The sequence below is a fragment of the Dipodomys merriami genome, unplaced genomic scaffold (assembly GCF_024711535.1).
Source record: "Dipodomys merriami isolate MVZ:Mamm:240054 unplaced genomic scaffold, mDipMer1.0.p SCAF_754, whole genome shotgun sequence".
Lineage (NCBI taxonomy): Eukaryota > Metazoa > Chordata > Mammalia > Rodentia > Heteromyidae > Dipodomys > Dipodomys merriami.
Genome location: NW_027206351.1, coordinates 29,879 through 48,706, shown reverse-complemented (window position 1 = coordinate 48,706; position 18,828 = coordinate 29,879).

Sequence of the window (18,828 nt, the reverse complement as noted above, 5' to 3'; positions counted from 1 at the left end):
CAGGACCGGAAGTTCCTCTCCCCTAGGGACCGGAAGTGCCCTTCCAATCAGGACCAGAAGTTTCTGTACACTTGGACCAGAAGTCCCCATAGTCAAGACCAGAAGTTGTTATATACTAGGGACTGGAAGTCTCCACAGTGAAGACCGGAAGTTCTTACACACTAGGGACCAGAAGTCCCCATAGTCAGGACCGGAAGTTCCTATACACTAGGGACCGGAAGTGCCCATAGTCAGGACTGGAAGTTACTATATAGTACGGACCGGAAGTGCCCAGTCAAGACCGGAAGTTCCTATATACTAGGGACCGGAAATGCCCTTCAAATCAAGACTGGAAGTTCCTATACATTAGGGACCGGAAATACCCAGTCGGGACCAGAAGTTGTTATATACTAGGGACCAGAAGTTGCCAATCAGGTCCGGAAGTTCCAATACTCTGGACCAGAAGTTCACATACTGTCAGGAGCGGAAGTTCTCATGCCGACCGGAAGTCCCAATACACGCCTGGGCCCAGATCATGAGGGGACCGGAAGTGGAGTGGCCGAGGGGGCGGGACTTACCCTGGAGGGTCTCTGTGGATCACGTGTTCGTCGCCAGCACCTGGGGTGGAGGGGGAGGAGAGACGCAGCCCTGGGAGCTCGGCCTCCACATCCGGGTCCCTACATCGGGGTACCCACATACAGGTCCCTACATCCGTGATCCCATGTCTGGGTCCCTACATCCGGGTCTCTACATCCGGGTCTCCACACTGGGGTCTCCTCATCTGGGTCTCCACACTGGGGTCCCTACATCTGGGTCTCTACATCCAGGCTTCCACATCTGGGTCCCTACATCCAAGTTCCCATGTCTGGGTCCCTACATCCGGGTCTCTACATCCGGGTCTCCTCACTGGGGTCTCCACATCCGGGTCTCTACATCTGGGTCTCCACACTGGGGTCTCCTCATCTGGGTCTCCACACTGGGGTCCCTACATCCGGGACTCTACATCCGGGTCTCCACACTGGGGTCTCCACATCCGGGTCTCCACATCCGAGTCTCCACATCCGAGTCTCTACATCCGGGTCTCCACACTGGGGTCTCCACATCCAGGTCCCTACATCCAGGTTCCCATGTCTGGTCCTTACATTCGAGTCCATAAATCCGGGCCTCCACACTGGGTTCCCTATATCCGGGCCTCTCCATCCGGGCCTCTCCATCCCCAGCCTCCACATCCAGGCCTCCCCCCTTCCATGTCCTCACCTCCTGTGCCTGGCGGTGGTTGGGGCTGGGGTGGAGGCCGGCGTCAGGGCGGGAGGTAGACGTCTGCGGGGAGAGAGAGAGTGAGGGAGGATGGAGGCCAGCCTCCCCACCTCCCCTTACCCCCTCCCTCCCCTGACCCCTGATTCCCCCTGACCCCTCCTGACCCTGCTCACCTCCATCCCGACCCGGGGGTCACGGCCTGGGCAGGTCAGGCAGCTGCAGGTACAGCCCTGTGTGCCAGGAGCGGGCCGTACCTCAGTTTCCCCACCCTGGGTGGGCCTGGTGTGTGTGTGGGAGGACCCCACTCATCCGAGATGGGCTTCGGGGAGGGATCTGCGGGGGAAAAGAGAGAGGGTGGTGACCCCTGACCTCCCCTGACCCCCCCAACCCCTGACCCCAAGGCCTCAGGGGGTGGCAAAGGGTCACATGGGATTCAGGCCCACAGCTGGATCAAGGCCCCACGTGAGGCCTAGCGGCCAGGGTGAAGCCATGGGGGGGGGGAAGGTGAGAGGTCAGGACTCACCGGGGTCATCCAGGCCGTTGGCGAGGTCAAAGTCGGCCTGGCCTGAGGGGGGAAGAGGACGGGTGTTGGGGACAGACGGATGGATGGGGAGACAGATAGACACAGAAACAAACAGACTGAGAGGATGACACACGGACAGACAGACAGACAAGGGATGGACAGATGATCAAGACAGGACAGACAGATGGACAGACAGAAGAAGCAGATGGACAGCCAGGTGGACAGACAGACCAACAGGCAGACAGACAGAGAGGAAGACAGATGGACAGAGAGGAGACAGACAGACAGACACAGGACAGACAGACCCAGACAGAGAGACTGAGAGGCAGACGGACAGACAGACAGACACAGAGACGGACAGACAGACAGACACAGAGACGGACAGACAGACAGACCGAGAAGATGACACATGGACAGATAGACAGATCCAGAGACAGATGGACAGACAGACAGACAATGAGACAGACAGAGAGGAGACGGACAGACAGAAACATGGACACACACACACGGACAGACACACGGACAGACAGGGGCCCAGACACAGACAGACCTGCAGACAGACAGAGACAGACAGATGCAGAGACTGAGGGACAGACAGACAGACAGACAAGGGATGGATGGATGACCAAGACCGGATGGACAGACAGACAGGAGAAGCAGATGGACATCCAGGTGGACAGACAGACCAAGAGGAAGACAAACAGACTGCGAGGAGACAGACAGACAGACAGACTGAGAGGAGATGGACAGACCGACAGAAGCAGATGGACAGAGACACAGACAGACTGAGATGCAGATGGACAGACAGACAGAAAGGAAGACAGATGGAGAGGAGACAGACAGACCGAGAGGCAGGCAGACAGACATAGACAGACCAAGAGGAGACGGACAGACAGACAGACCCAGAGAGAGACAGACTGACACAGACAGACTAACTGACTGACGGACAGATGGACAGATGGACAGACAGACCCAGAGACAGACAGACAGACAGACAGGGACACAAACAGACAGACTGCCAGATGGACAGACAGACAGACAGACAGACACAGAGACAGACAGGCCAACAGGACCAGGCCCCGGCCTCCAACAACCCGGCCCAACCTGAAAATCCACCACCACCTCCCCACCCCACAACCCCAGACCAGCCCCGGGCCCTGAAGGGGGGAACCCGAAACCACCAGGAGAGGAGGGGGGACACTAGAAACCACCAAACAGGGGAGAACTACAAACCACCAAACTGGGGAGAGAACTAGAAACCACCAAAGAGGGGAGAACTAGAAACCACCAAAAAGGGGGGGGGAGAACTAGAAATCACCAAAGAGGGGGAACTAGAAACCACCAAACTGGGGGGGAAGTAGAAACCACCAAGTTGGGGGAACTAGAAACCACCAAAGAGGGGAAACTAGAAACCACCAAGGGGAGGACTAGAAACCACCAAAGAGGGACAACTAGAAACCACCAAACTGGGGGGAACTAGAAACCACCAAGGTGGGGGAGCTAGAAGCCACCAAAGAGGAGAGAACTAGAAACCACCAAGGGGAGAGCTAGAAATCACCAAGGGGGGAGAACTAGAAACCACCAAAGAGGGTGGGGGAACTAGAAACCACCAAGGCCTCACCCCAGCCTCCTGGGCCCAGGCCTCAGAGCAGGGTGGCCAGCAGCAGCAGCAGCAGCGCAGGTCCTCCTTGAAACTTACAAGTCTATGGTCAAAGTCACCTTAAGCAGGAAAGTCCTTGAAACCCCTGTCCAACTTCACTGCCAACAAAGCCAGAAGTAGAGCCGTGTGGCTCCAGTGGTAGAGGGCTAGCCTTGAGCAAAAGCAGTTCATGGACTGTGCCCAGATCCTGAGTTCAAGGTCTGGGACTGGCAACAAACACACATACACAACAATCTGTGCAGCCATCCAGCTAAAGAAGGTCACCCTCTTGTCCCCAACTGAATTGGACAGAGTTCCCTGGGAAAGGGGCTGGGGGAGCCACTGTCATCTTCACTCTGTCCATTCTGCCTGCATCACAGGATTCTGGGCACACCATTATTTCATGGTTCTTTGTGACCAAAGGGATACAAGAATGGTGGCCATGCCCACATTCCATGTTGCCTGGTAGATGGACTAGGCTCTGTTAGCACACTCGGAGGCTGAGATCCACAGGGGGAAAATCCTGCCACAGGAGTGTGTGCCAGCTGCAGGCACACTCTGGCCAACCCAGCAGCTCAGTGCCAGACTGAGCTGGAGCCACAGGCCCTCTGCCCCATGAGCTGCCACCACAGCATGCATGGGGATGGGAAGCAGGACACATGGGCATCTGAGAAGAAAATCTGCTTCGTCCATGACCTGCCTGATGAGGTGGACTTCCAGAGTCCAGCAGGTGAGCTCCACCATTGATGCAGCCAGCTGTTGGCACACATCCAAACCATCGAGGAGTCCCTCATGGTGTGTAAAGAGCAGATGTTGGTCCTGAATGAGCTGTGCTGGAAGAAAGCCCAGTGCATGCACTGGCTGTAGCAGGAAAAGATGGAAAAGAGGAGAGTGCTGCGGGAGCTGCTGTCACTCCTAGCAAGGGAAGGCACAGACAGCAGTCTCCAGATGCCAGCACAGGCTGAACCCCCCCACCCCACCACCAACACTGCTTCAGATGCCTCAGGACGTGTGGTGGGTGAAATGAGGGAGGATCAGAAAGGTTTTGAAGAATTGCCACTTGAAGACAGCATGGAAACTGCCAGAGGAGAGGTCAGGGTTCCTGTCCCCATAGTGGACTCCCCCAAGGAGCACGTCCTGCGCCAGATGCCCCACATCCAGATCCGCCCACAGCTCCCAGGCTCAGGGGAAGAGTGCTCCCTCACTTTCTCTTGTAGACTGATGCGGATGATGACTCTCTATGTGACATACTGACTCTCAAAAGCCTTGGCAGCCACCAGAAATAAGTGGCCAGGTGGGTTTCTCTCAGGCCTCCATCAGCCGGATGATGGGAAGGTTAAACTGGGGGTCGGGTAAGGCAGAGGCTGCAGGGAGGCGACCCAAACTCAAGGGATATCTAATGGCCCATTGGTGGCCGGGAAAGAGGCCCATGTTATGCTTATCACAAAGAATAAAGTGTTTTCAAAGCAAAATAAAAAGCCTTCAACAAAGCTTTGTTCTTCCAGCCCTGGGGTTTGAACTCAGGGCCTGGCCATTGTCCTGAGCTCTTTTTGATCACATTTCCCAGCTCTGCCAGCTTCTGCTAGTGCTCCCAGTCCATCTGGTCTCCTAGTCCTCCCCAAGAGTCTATCCATGTATATAGCCTTTAGAACCCCATCAAAGTCCCCAACAACGCCCCCACCCCAGGTCAGACACCTCTCTGGAGGCACCATGACCCCCTGCTTTGTTTTCTGTCCAGGCTCTGAAGAGCCACGTGTCTCAGGACTCCTTCACCCAGCGTCCTGGCCTAGAGATTTGGTGAATGAAGAGTCAAAGCTGGTTGTTCCCAAAGGGAAGGGTCTGGCCCTGGAGAAACGGGGAGGCAGTGTGGTTCTGCATTATTAGAGCATTGTTCCCTTTGGGTGGTTGCCCCTGGTTCTGACAAGGGAAACCCTGTGCTTAAGCTGGTACATTGCCCAGATGAGAAAGAAACTCCGGAGAGGCACTGCTCTGAGTCTGTGTGTGTGTGTGTGTGTGTGTGTGTGTGTGTGTGTGTGTGTGTGTGTGTGTGTGTGTGTGTGTGTGTGTGTGTGTGTGTGTGTGTGTTTGTTTGTTGGGAGAGCAGGGAGGATGAGAACAATGAAAATATATTTAAGTCACCATGTCTAAAAAAAGCAAAAGCATTTTATTTGTTGTTCATTTTTCATTAATGTCCACTAGGAGACCAGCCACAATTTTTGTTTTCTCTTTCACCGTTTCATGGCTCCTTTAGGGAAGGTTTCAGTAGATGTTCCTTTCCACCTCTTTCTTCCCCTTTCCTGCAGCCCACGGTAACTGCTGGGCCTGTGTGGGTCTCCCCTAGGAGGCCTGTGTGAACCACAGACCAGTGTGGACACGTGCTCTTCTGTCTTCAGCCAGAAGGCTCATTAGACTACTGTGACCACAGCAGCACTCTTCCAGCCAGTCTGCTCTGGTGTGTATAGTTGGAGCTAATTCAAGGTTGGGAAGGAGTCTGCCAAATATAAATAGGGAACGAGATGGGAGGTAGTAGGGCAGGGGTTGTGAAGCTAGGAGAGTCTGGGAAGTGACGATCGGTGTGACATGGCAGATGGTTCACCACGACCGAGGATGAGAGGGGAATCTTACCCAGGGTATTGACGGTGTACATGGGCATCTTGGCATGGGGCTCCAGGCCCCCAATGGTGGCATGGATTCCCTCCAGGGGCAGTGCACTGGTGGGTAGTCCTCCCTGGAGTCCTGCAGACTCCAATCTGTGTCCCTCCTGGACTGTTTCCAGCTGCGCAATTGTAGGCAAGTATGTTCCCTCTGCTGGAGCCTGCTTGGGATCAGGACATGGCAGTTAGCTAGGGCTCTCTGAATGCCATTTTCTATAACCCCCTGTAGGCTGTCTTGAAGGAAAAGGGGACCACTAACTTTGGAACCCTTTAAGTTTGATTGGAACATGTGAAATGCCAGCTTTTCCAGGGTTTTTCCTTGAAGCTGGCAATTTCTGACTAATGCTTGGGATTCTGGGTCAAATTAGATGGACCATTTCAGCCACCAAACAATGACGTTCAAAGCAGCACAAGCAGAGTTCCCTAGGCAGATGGTCTCCTGCTATGAACATCGTGCCTTGACTGCCTTTCTCCGGCAGCTGCCGATTCTTCTCCAACTCTCTCTAGGGTGACCACCTCAGTTGAGGATGTTGTGGGGAGCAGAGATTGTGATTTCACCATCTGCAGCCTACTAGCTGTGAGTAGAGACAATTCCCAGGACCTGTACTGGACTCTGGGAGATTCAGAGACCCAGGATGCCTCAGGGATCCTACCTCTGGAACATGAAACTTGGGGGCCGGATATGGTGGACCATCCTGTCTGGCCCCAGGGAGTGGAGAGGAGGCCCCTTGAGCCAGGCTTTCACCTCAGGGCAAGCTTGTTCACAGCTGAGTGGGAAAGTGAGTGCCACACAGCTGGTCAGCCGCTGGAGAGAGATCCTTGAGAAGATAGGCCTCCCAGAGGCCCTGGAATCCAGTGAGTACATCATGGCTCACGTCCTTAGAACCAAAACAGTTAAGTGTGGTGGCACCAGGAGGGTGGGAAGAGGGAGGAGGGAGAACTGTGGGAGAGCTACATCAGGATTTACCCCCACCCAGGATGCTTACCTGAATTGGATGGGACTTTTCTGTCGTATTGTCATAGACAGATGCTCATTCACCAACAAACCGTTACAGTGTACGCCAGGTCCTGGGGGGAGGGGGAAGGGGAGGGGATCATACACGATGAAAGGTTCCAGTGCTGGTTCCACAGCACATGAAGAAATCTTGGTTTGAGCTGGATGCTGGTGCCCCACACCTGTCATCCTAGCTACTTAGGAGGCTGAAATAGGAGGATTGAAGCTTAAAGTTCAGGCAGAAAAGCCTGTAAGACTCTTATCTCCAACTAACTACCAAAAAGAAAATGCCAGAAGTAGGCTCAAGCTGTAGACTGTTGGCCTTGAGTACAAAGGCTCAGGGACAGCACCCAGGCTCTGAGTTGAAGCCCAGGAGTGACACAAAGAAAGGAAAAAGAAAGAGAGGAGGGAAGGATGGAGGGAGAAAAGGAGGAAAGGAAGGAAGAAGGGAGCATGCAAGCCTTGGTTTGGAGTCCCTGGATCAAGGGAGCCAACCATTCACAATCTCTGTGGGGACAGTTTCAGAGCCTAAAGCTAGTGTGTAGGACCAAGCCACTGACCCGTTCATGACATCAGCAACTTCATGACATCCAAGATCTGAGGGGTCGCTGACTGCAGAGGGAAATAGCCTCGGGTAGACCCTAGGGCTCAGGGTGGGTCACAGAGTTTCAATCTCCCCTGGTTCACCAAGTTTATTTTCTGGTCAGATAAGAAGAAACTGTCCAAGGGCTAGGGAGGTATAGTGTGAGGGAGTGTCAAGAGGGGGGTGGCAAGGGATAAGCAGGAAGATGAAGAGGGAGGATGATCCCAGATCAGGTGTGTCAGGCCATTGAAGCCATGACCTCACCTGACAACCTAGACATCAGTGATAGAGCCTTCAACCCAGCCACATGCCTATGAAAAGTCCTGGCACTCTGGGTTCACCATTGACGATTTGGCTGTCATCTGCTGCAGGATGCCTGTGAAGTACATCCTTGGGGACTGGGACTTTTGCTGGCTCAATCTGAAGATGACACCCCCAGTGTTCATTCCTCGACCAGAGACAGAGGTAAGCGGGCCACTGGAACAGGACACCCAGGGAATGAGGGCGAGAGTCAGACCCGTGTTGCCCTCAGACTTCCTTTAGGGGACTCTAGGGCCCCGTGACTGCCATCCTCAGAGGTAGAGGTGGGTCTCTTTGCTGGCTCAGCCATTAATCTAGATGGCAGATTGGGATTCAGAGAGGGCCGATTGAAGGTTGAGGCTAGTGGGAAAACCAGAGGCAGTGGGCTCGGAGCAGGGTTGTTTCTTTGAGGATACTCACAACCCAGGAACATTCCTGGGATGGATGAGCCCTTTTCTCCTCCCTGAGAGAGAGGGACCTAGAGCCCTCCAGTCTGCATCCCTTGGCTGAGAAATCCTTTCATTCCCATATCCTGTAGTTGTATAACTAGACCTCACCTGACTGCCCAGTGTCGAGGCAGGACAGTGAGAGATCTTGAATCCTTGATGAGGTCACGGGATCCTCAGTATGAGATTCTACTTGAATGTCCTGACTTGGTGCATGGTCAGTCCCATCTAAGACTGCCATGATCTAGGACATAGAAGCTAGAGAGTCAGAGCAGGATGGGGTCTATTCTGTGAGTCTTGAGTATTATGTGTGCGTTTTGAGCTCCCATGTGCTCACCTGCTTCCTTTCCTTGGGTGCGTCTATGCTAGAAAAAGCTTAAAACTAAGGCCTGTGTCCCATCACTTGTTTTATGCTCAAAGCTAGCACTTTACCATTTGAGCCTCAGCTCCACTTGCAACGTTTTGGGGTGTTTAATTGGAGATAAGAGTTCTCAATGACTTTGCTGCCAAGGGTGCATCCAACTGCAGTCCTCAGATCTCAGTCTCCTGAGGGGATAGGATGACAGGCATGAAAAAGCCTCTTTGGCTGGGTGCCAATGGCTCATGGCTGTCATCCTAAATACTCAGGAGCTGAGATCTTAGGATCATGGTTCACAGCCAGCTTGGGCAGGAAAGACCCTCAGATTCTTCTCTCCAATAAAGCAACAGAAACCTGGAAGTGGTGCTGTGGCACAAGTAGTAGAGTGCTGGACTTGAGCTGAAGAGCTCAGGGATAGCACCCAGGCCCAGAGTTCAAGCCCCACAACCAACAAAAAGAAAGAAAGTAAAACATCTTTGCCTGCAAAGGATGGTGGAGGTGTGTTTGTGTGTGTGTGGGGTGGGGGTGGTAGACATTTAGCGCCCCACTCAGTTATCCTTTTAGATGGATTGTCCAAATCTCTTAGTCCACGGCAGCCGATTCTTGACCACAGGTGAAGCTCTGGGTTAGATGTCGACCATCGGACCTCAGTCTCCTCACGGGACAGTTGTGAGGAAACAAGGGACTAATACAGAGGGCTCTCTAGAGCTGGGCCAGGCACAGAGGGAGCAGCTGTCAGATATGGTTCTCAAAAATTCTGTGAGCATATGACAGGAAGTTACCTAGAAATGGCTCAGATGGGGTCTGTTATTAATCCTGCAACAGGTATAGGATTATGAAACAAAACATGGCTGTCTTTCATCATTAATCTATCCCCATGAGGAAGGTGATCCTTCACTGTATTCAGTCTTGCAACTGGGGAAAATGAGGCATTGACAAGCCAGGTGACCTACTCATGACCTCCAGCTGACAGGAAGCTCGGCCTGACTTCTCTGCCATGCTTCCTAGGACAGTGAGTGTTATTCAGCCCACTTCTTGTGGTGGGAGATCCACTTTTGTCATGTGTGAGCCTTGAATTTGAGGCCTGGATGCTGTGCCTGAGCTCCTTAGATCAAGGCTAGCGATCTACCGCATGAGCCACAGCATCACTTCCGGTTTTCTGTTGGTTCTTTGAGTATAAGAGTTTCACAGACATTCCTGCCTGGGCTAGCTGTGAATCATGATTTTCACATCTCAGCCTCCTGTGTAGTTAGGATTATAAGCCTGAGCCGCCAGCACCTGGCTTAAGTGTAATTCTGGCCCTCTCTTCCTCTTTCTCTCTCTCTCTCTCCCCCCTCTCTCCTCTCTCCCTCTCTTTCTCTCTCGCCCCTCTTTCCCTCTCTCTCTATCTCTCTCTCTTTCTCTCTCAGGAACTGGTTGAATAGGTGCTGGAGGAGGTGCCCCAGCATCCCCATGTGGCTGGAACGGAAGGTGGCCCTCACATTCTGGAGGTGGGCTGAGGGTCAGGAGCTGTTTTGCTCAGCCTATTGAACTAGCTTCATGAGGTAAGCCCCTCTGTGCCCCGGCTAGACTGTGATGGTTATTCCTTGTCCATCCCTTGAGTCCTTCCTCACATCCCTCTGCTACACCGTTGAAGGAAAGTGGATGAGGAGATGTTGCCTTGTCCTTCTGCCCAGCACAATCCTGGGACTCTGACCCATACCCCCACCTATCTGGTCAGGGCCTGGCTATAAGACAATGAAAACAGTCCATGTCTAATACCTTTTGCTGGGGAGTGTAGTTTTGGTTAGGCGGGTGGGGTGCAGACGAAAGACCCAAGACCTGACACCTTCCGTTGGACATTTGTTCTTGTGACAGAGCCATGTCATTGCTGTGGATAAGGAGGAAGCCACATCAGACTGACCCAGAACAATGCTCAAAGATAAGTAGGCTGTTGAAGTATCAAACCCACTCATGTCTGCTTCCTACTCCCAACAAGGAGGTGTAATGTGGGTGGCCCACCCCATTATAAATGGATGGTGGCGGTCAGAGGCTCATGGCTCCCATCCATCATCCTGGCTCTTTGGGAGGCTGAGGTCTGATGGTCATGACTCAGAGCCAGGCCGGGCAGGAAAGTCCAGGAGATTCTTATCTCCCATAAATCACCTCCCTCTCCAAATCCACACACAAGCCAGATGTGCTGTGGCTCAAGTGGTAGAGCCTCAGCCTTGAACAAAAGAAGCTCAGGGATAACACCCAGACCCTGAATCCAAGTCCTAAGACTAACACAATCATAAAATAAATGAACAGTGTACACCTTTTATCTGACTACTAAGAAAGATGGATATAGTTATCTGCTGGTACTTGTAGCCAAAGATAAGGGGCTTCCCTTGATGTTCCCCTAAACCTCTCCTCTCCTTTATCTGTCCAGGCTTAGGTTGCAGGACTGAATTCGGATCATCCCCCTGGATGTAACCTTAGTTACCCTCCCCCATCCACCTTCCTTGGGGTCAGGCTCCTGGATGCTCTCCCTGCTGGGAGGATGAGGCACCACAGAGATGAGAGTAGGTATCCCGGACACTTATACACACACACACACACACACACACACACACACACACATACACATATGAACACACAAACACCCCTAAGCCAATATGATCTTATACATAAATATATGTATGTATTATAAATATATCATATATAGTTATATTTTAAATGTGTACCATAAATATTGACTTATATTTAAATGTAATTCATCTCATCATTTATACATATATATATGCATACTTTTTTTTTTGGTCAGTCTTGGGGCTTGAACTCTGGGCTTGAGTGCTGTCCCTGTGCTCTTCTGCTCAAGGTAAGAGCTCTACCACTTGAGACATAGTGCCACTTACAGTTTTCTGGTGGTTTATTGGACATAAGAATCTTTGGAATTTCCTGCCTGGGCTGGTATTGAACTGTGACCCTCAGATCTCAGCCTCCTGTGTAGCTAGGATTATAGGCATGAGCCACAGGCTCCCGGCTATATTTACATCTGAGATTTGTTAGTGGAACAAAGGGTACAGAAACTATTATTCTTATCATGAAACAACTTCACACTGACAGGTATAATTAAAAAACGATTAATATTCTCAGTGGCACAAAAATCCCTTAGGTGCCTAACAAGACAGCACGTTTTTCCAGACACTGCATGTGGTGTGAGCGGATTGCAACCCAAGCAACTGTAGAAGATAATAGACCCTAAACAAAACTGATAATTGCATGAACCCAGTCCTCTATGACAGATTTAGGCAGGCCTATCTTAGCGATTCTTGTTAGGGACATGATGAAAAATTTATAGTTTAGTTGTGATTACAGAACTCTTTTACACATGTCACTTAGCCATTAACTATATTTAACATAGTTCCCTTTGCTCTAACTTATATTTTCATGGCTCACGAAACTGTTTTTTGTTTGTGAAAACTTGGCTGTTCACAACATAGACATGGGTTTTTTAATACTTTTGAAATTACTGTCTGCATAGTGTTCTATGAGATGAGCTTCTCTTTACCATATCATAGGAATAAACTTACTCTGATTCAAACTTGGACAACAGCTACCTTGTTCTCTCTCCTAGAAAACCATCTGTATAGACTTCTTTACATGTAAACAGACCCTCATTTACTTGCAAAAGTCTGTCAGTGAGTCAAACCTAACTCACCCAAGTGAGGTGAATTCCTCTGTCATGCTTCCTTTACATTAAAAATGGGAAGAACTGTTCAGTAATGCACATACTTTTTAATGCGAAGTGTGACTCCTATTTTCCATAATGTGAATCAAGCAGAGGAATCGGTTTAAGATGTGAAAGAGCCTTACAAATAGTCTTGGACCTTGGAAATTGCCCTGGGTATGAATTTTTGGAGAAATATCCTTTCTAAGACAAAGGACTCAGTTTTTTTTTTATATTGTGCTGGTACTGGGGTTTGAACTCCTGGCCTTGAGCTCTATCTGGGCTTTAATTCTCAATGTTTGCTCTATACCACCTGAGCCATACCTTCACGTCTTCCTTTTACCACAAGTGCAGAAAAGAATCTCTTAGGTTTATCTACTTAAAATAGCTTGGAATTGCAATTGTCAAATTTGAACCTACTGAGTATCTAGGTGTAAGCCACTGGTGCTGTGCTAGAACTCACTTCTTAAGAATAAATAATCACAAAAAGAGGAGAAATAAATATTTGTTCAATTGTGTATGTGTTGTCTGATAAACCAAATCACTTGCTACTGGAAAAGAAAAAGAGAGAAGATAGAGATTAATATGGAGGAGAGAGACAAAGAAAAAGGGGTGGGTAAATGAGTGGAGGGGAGTGAAAGGGAGGATATGAGAGCAGAGGGTAGTTGAGTAGAATTGTCTACTGCTCACTAAGGTATTGTTGGACAATCAGTACCTTTGCATTTATGTAGCCAAAGCTTTATATTTTTGGTAGTAAGCTGAGATATAAAATACCAGTTTACAGGTAGTAACCTGTTAGTGTGCTTCCTCCTGCACCAAGGAAGCCATAGTTAGGTTACTGTTACATAGAAGGCAAGAGTAAGCTGTTTAAGTTATTCTGAGAAACAATAATTGGCATGCCAGGAATGCTCCCTTGTATGGTGAAGTCAAGCATCACTCTTGTTCCCTGCTCCAGTCTTCCTCTCAACAAGAATAGCAGAAACAGAAGAGGAAGGAGATATCTGAGTAATATCATCTCTCTGTTTACCCTCTTCCTTTGGCCTCTCAAACAATAAAGCCAAAGGAGACTTAACCTGAACTAGTGGGGAAAATGGGGGGAAAAGTTCAGTCTAGCTTATTGTGAAACTTTTTAAATAATTGGGGCAGCATTTCAAATACTGAAATAAAACTTTTTAAATTATTAATAAGTTACTCGAAATTTATTGAAAATTTAGAAGACTACAGGGCTCACTACATAGTGGAATCTGCATAATTAAAACTGACTCGTGCTCCTATCATCAGAAATTGAAGATTGTCCCTAAACATAGACTGCTGAAGTGATAAGTGATGGAAATTCATGATGGATTGCATAATGCTGAGACCATGGAAATTATTTCCTTTCCATCTTCAGTGTGTAGAGAACAATAAAGGTCTCTAGGATGGCCCTGAAGGTGCAATTCTAAATTTAGGACAGAAAGTGAATAGTAAAAGAGACCTATGTCAGTCATTCAGAGATTAGAAATGTGGAGAAATATATTCATTTATGTGGTCAAACATGGAAGAGAGGATGTGGCAAGCCCATAGCCAAATGCCAAAGGTAGAGATACTTAATAAAATACCATGAAGTTGAAACAAGTCTTAAAAGGGGATCTAGGCTTAAAGGAAGTAGGGCAGAAGGATGGAGAGGGAAATGGTGGACTAATACAGTCATAACACTCAATGTACATATGTGAGAATATATTAGGAAACTTGAAGGGATAGGTGGGGTTGGGGTAAGGGAAGGAAGAAAAATGGAAAGTTTGACAATGATCCAGATGCACTGAACATTGAAATGCACATACACTCTATTCAACACTGACATGATGGACTGAAACCCCTTTGCACAACTTGCTAAAGATAATTTTTTGAAGTTTTAATATTAAGAGACCAGAAGCATAAACCTTTAGAGATAAATAAGAGGATAGTATTGACATATTGTTGAGGCTTGTGTTCCTTTCAATATACAAAATTAAATAAGTATCAAGTCTGCTGCAAATTTCTTAAACTGTAGAGAACCAAATTCCAATATTCCTTAATTTTCAATAAAAATAAATCTTATAGACCTTTAGGTTTCCCAGTTGTTTCTAAATATCTTAATGTAATGAATTGGAACTAATTTCATTCCATGTTTAAGTTTAAATTGTAAATCACTAAATTCTTTTAAAATCCTCTCGCTCGGGCACAGGTATGGGTAGATAACTGATGTGGGCAGAATCAGAATTATTCAGAAGGTCGTAAATGGATGCTTACCTAGTTTTCTCTCTGCTGGGTCATAGAATCCAGAATGTCCTAATTGGAAAAGGTTAGCCTTCCCAGGTTTTCTGCATATAAACACTCCATCAATATTTTGTTATTAGAGGATTATTCAAGATTAGCTATATGTTGATTGATAATGACTAACCATGACAGGAAGGAGAGGGAAATCCATTTACACTTCAGTGAAGTTCTGATTTGTGCTTCACAAAGTGTTATGAAAGCTCTCCATGAAAATCTAGCAGCTGCATTTCTAAAAAGTCCTTGTGTGGTTACATTTTCTTTCTTTCTTTCTTTCTTTCTTTCTTTCTTTCTTTCTTTCTTTCTTTCTTTCTTTCTTTCTTTCTTTCTTTCTTTCTTTCTTTCTTTTTCTTTCTTTTTTTTTGAGTCCGGTTGTGGGGCCTGAACTCTGGGCCTGGGTGCTGTCCCTCAGCTCTTCAGCTCATGGCTAGCGCTCTACCACTTGAGCCATAGTGCCACTTCCGGCTTTTTTTTTGCTTATGTGGTGCTGAGGAATCGAACCCAGGGCCTCATGCATTGCAAGGCAAGCACTCTAGCACTGAGCCACCTTCCCTGCCCTTGTGGTTACCTTTTCTGATAATGTCTCAATTCAAGTATTTCTCCTTGGAGTTCCATACTATTCAATGATGCTGTATTAGCTTCTTGTTAAAATTTGCAGACCGGTCTTGGTGATGACATTTGTGCTTTTCAAAATTGCTCTCCCAATTCCGTCCACAAACTGCAAACAAAATTTATCTGAAAAAATTTGTATCTGTTGATAGTGCATGTATTTTTATGTTTCATTACAAACCTAGAATATAGTAACAATTTTCATAGCAATTACTCTGCACTAGCTTGTGGGAAGATTCTAAAGTAAATAATATACTGTGTTTATGTAGAGAATTTGAGTATCCCAAGTTTTCATATACCTGGGTTCCTAAAACCAATACCTTACTGATATTGAGTGATAAATACAACTTCCTATAAGTACAGAAGTTTTCCTTGTATCTTTTTAATATATATTTTTATTGTAAATATACTGTACAGAGGGGTTACAGTTACCTAAGTAAGGTAATGAGTACATTTCTTATTTAACATTGTTACCCCCTCATTTGTTTGTCCTCTACCATACCATTCCTTCACACCTCCTCAACTTCCCCATTCACCCCCCCCACCCCTTGATAGACTGTCTTGTACATCTCATTGTTAAAATGGGTCAACCTGTATCCTTTCCTTATATCTTAAATGAAGAAGTGATAGCTTGATTTATGCTGATTCTACTTGTGTAGACACACCTAAAATCACTCATCAAGGCCAAGAGCACATAAATGAAATGCCATCATTTTTTGTTACTTCGTATAATTGTGTTCTACACATTTATTGACAGGTTACAAATTATTCTCAAACTTTAAAACATTAAAAATATTTTCTTTTTTTCTTATTTTCTTGGCCAGGAAATCAGCAAGACCTCAGTCAGCATTTCTCACATAAGACTTTTCACATGGGTTAGTTAAATGTATGTGTAGAATCCAGTCCCTGGAAAAAGCTCAAGCAAGGATGCCATTTAAAGCCTTATAACTTTATTCTTTACCAGGGCATTCTCCTGCTACTTTGATTGTTGAGAGTTTCTACAAGAGCAAGCATTCTGTGGGGAGCAAGGAAACACCATATGAACTTTACTTACTGAGATTTCTGTGTGATTTGCTATCCCTTGTACTGCATTTTGCAAGTGGAATCTCTCTAAATGTACAAGTTTTAAGAGATAAGAGAGTGGTAAAAGAAATGCTTAGAGACAAATACATCTTGAACATACTTTGTTCCAAGCATTCCATTTAAGGCATATTCAACAACTAGTGAAACTTTGTGTTGGCTGTTTCTATGTGTCTTTCTCCATGTGTGCATGTATACATGTGTACATGTACGTGTGTATTTGTGTGTACAGTAACATACATGTGTACATATATAAGGGCATATACACATATGTGTGCATATATAAATAAATATACTTATACAAATATATGTGCATATATATATATATCAGTTGTTCAGTGATTTAATCTATAGTTCACAGCACATTTTCATTCTCACAAAGTGTACATGATAAATTGCTCCTAGGATCTGTACTCTATGATGGGCATTCTTTGTACTCACTTCCCACATTCCTTTGTTTTTCATCCCTGTGAGCAACTTCGGTCCACTTTCCATAGGATAGCTTTGTTTTCATTATATGTATTTACTAATTGATAATAAAAGAAAAAGGTTGTTTGTAAAAGAAAAAGAACTTTTAGGTCACAGGTTAAAAGTATCTTATCCATCCCAATGATTCCTATGAGATAAAATTTATAATAGTAAAAGTGAAAAGGAATTCCTAGATATGCTGTTTTGCCATTTATTATGGCAAAGAATAATATCAAGTCACTCTTATAACTCTTAAATAATGCAAGGGTAACTGATGGTCGCTATCATGTTCCCACAAAACTAGTGGATCCTGAAGGATAATAGTAGACCAGCCAAAATTCTAAGTACCAGACATGGAGCATGAAAGAGAAAGAGAGGAAATGGGAGAGAGTGAAAGAGAGAGAGAAATATCACAATACTAGAAGTGCATAACAGACAAACAAGAGCTGTATGAGAATATTCATACTGCTATCTTTAGACTCTATGTGTACATTTGAAGGTATTTGATATATGACAACAAATCAACATGAAATATAAAGTTATTTTGATAAAAATAAAAATAACTCAGATGAAATTATAAATGCAAAAACAATCTTCACAGAAGCAAACTCTCAGAGATATTTATGACTTTGAAAAGGATAAAGTGGCTGAAGTTAGTATAAATTTAGAAGTACAATTCACAAAAATATAAAAATATATTTATATCTTTCATTATATAACCCAAAGCAGAAAGCAAATGTTGTTTAGATGATATTTTAAAACAGTTTCTCAGGTGCTGGGAAGGTGGCTCAGTGGTAGAGTGCTTGCCTTGCATGCATCAGCCCCAGGGTTTGATTCCTCAGCACCACATAAGCAAAACAACATGGAAGTGGTGCAGTGGTTCAAGTGGTAGCGCTAGCCTTGAGCTGAGGGACAGCACCCATGCCCCAGAGTTCATGCCTCATGACCAACAAAATCAAAATAAAGAACAAAACACAGTCTATCACTGTTTTGGCCTCAACTCTGTAATACCACTGCTTCAGCCTAGGGATAAAATTTTAGGTGTAAGCCAGGCACTGGTGGCTCACTCCTGTAATCCTTGCTACTCAGGAGGCTGAGATCTGAGGATCGCGGTTCAAAGCCAGCCCAGGCAGGAGAGACCGTAAGACTCCTATCTCCAATAAAACCACCAGAAAACTGGCAGTGGCGCTGTAGCTCAAGTGGTAGAGTGCTTGCCTTGAGTTGAAGAGCTGAGGGACAGCGCCCAGCCCCAAAGTTCAAGGCCCACGACTGACCAAAAAATAAATAAATTTAGGTGTGGACATTTATCAACACTTCTGACTCAGACTCTATTTGATAATTTTTTAAATAAATACTTTGTTCTTAATTTTCCTCTTTGTAAATTAATATGCACCTATAAAAATTGGTTTGGCCATCCAAGTAACCTTCTCAAAGTACCTCCTAATGATGTTTTACAAATAGTTTTACTAGGGCTGGGAAGGTGGCTCAGCGGTAGAGCGCTTGCCTTGCATGCATAAGGGCCTGGGTTCAATTCCTCAGCACCACATAAACAAAAAGAAAAAAGCCGGAAGTGGTGCTGTGGCTCACAAATGGTAGAGCGCTAGCCTTGAGTTGAAGAGCTGAGGGACAGCGCCCAGGCCCCACGACTAAACCCCTCCAAAAAAGTTGTACTATATTTCAACAAGTAAAACAATGCTACAAATAAAGAAAACAATAATTAAATGTTAATAATTAATAAAATAAAAAACAAATATTATCACTGTTTTCCCTATTTGAAGTGTACTACATATTAGATTTTATTATTTGCTCATAATTCTGTACATTTAACACTGACTGAGGTTGTGATGTTCAAGAAGAGTTTTATAGAATATGAGTAGTCTTTAAAGCTACCCACTAAGATTACTATTTATGGCTCTTCTCATTATTTGTTTATGGCTTATATCATCATTTTTCCT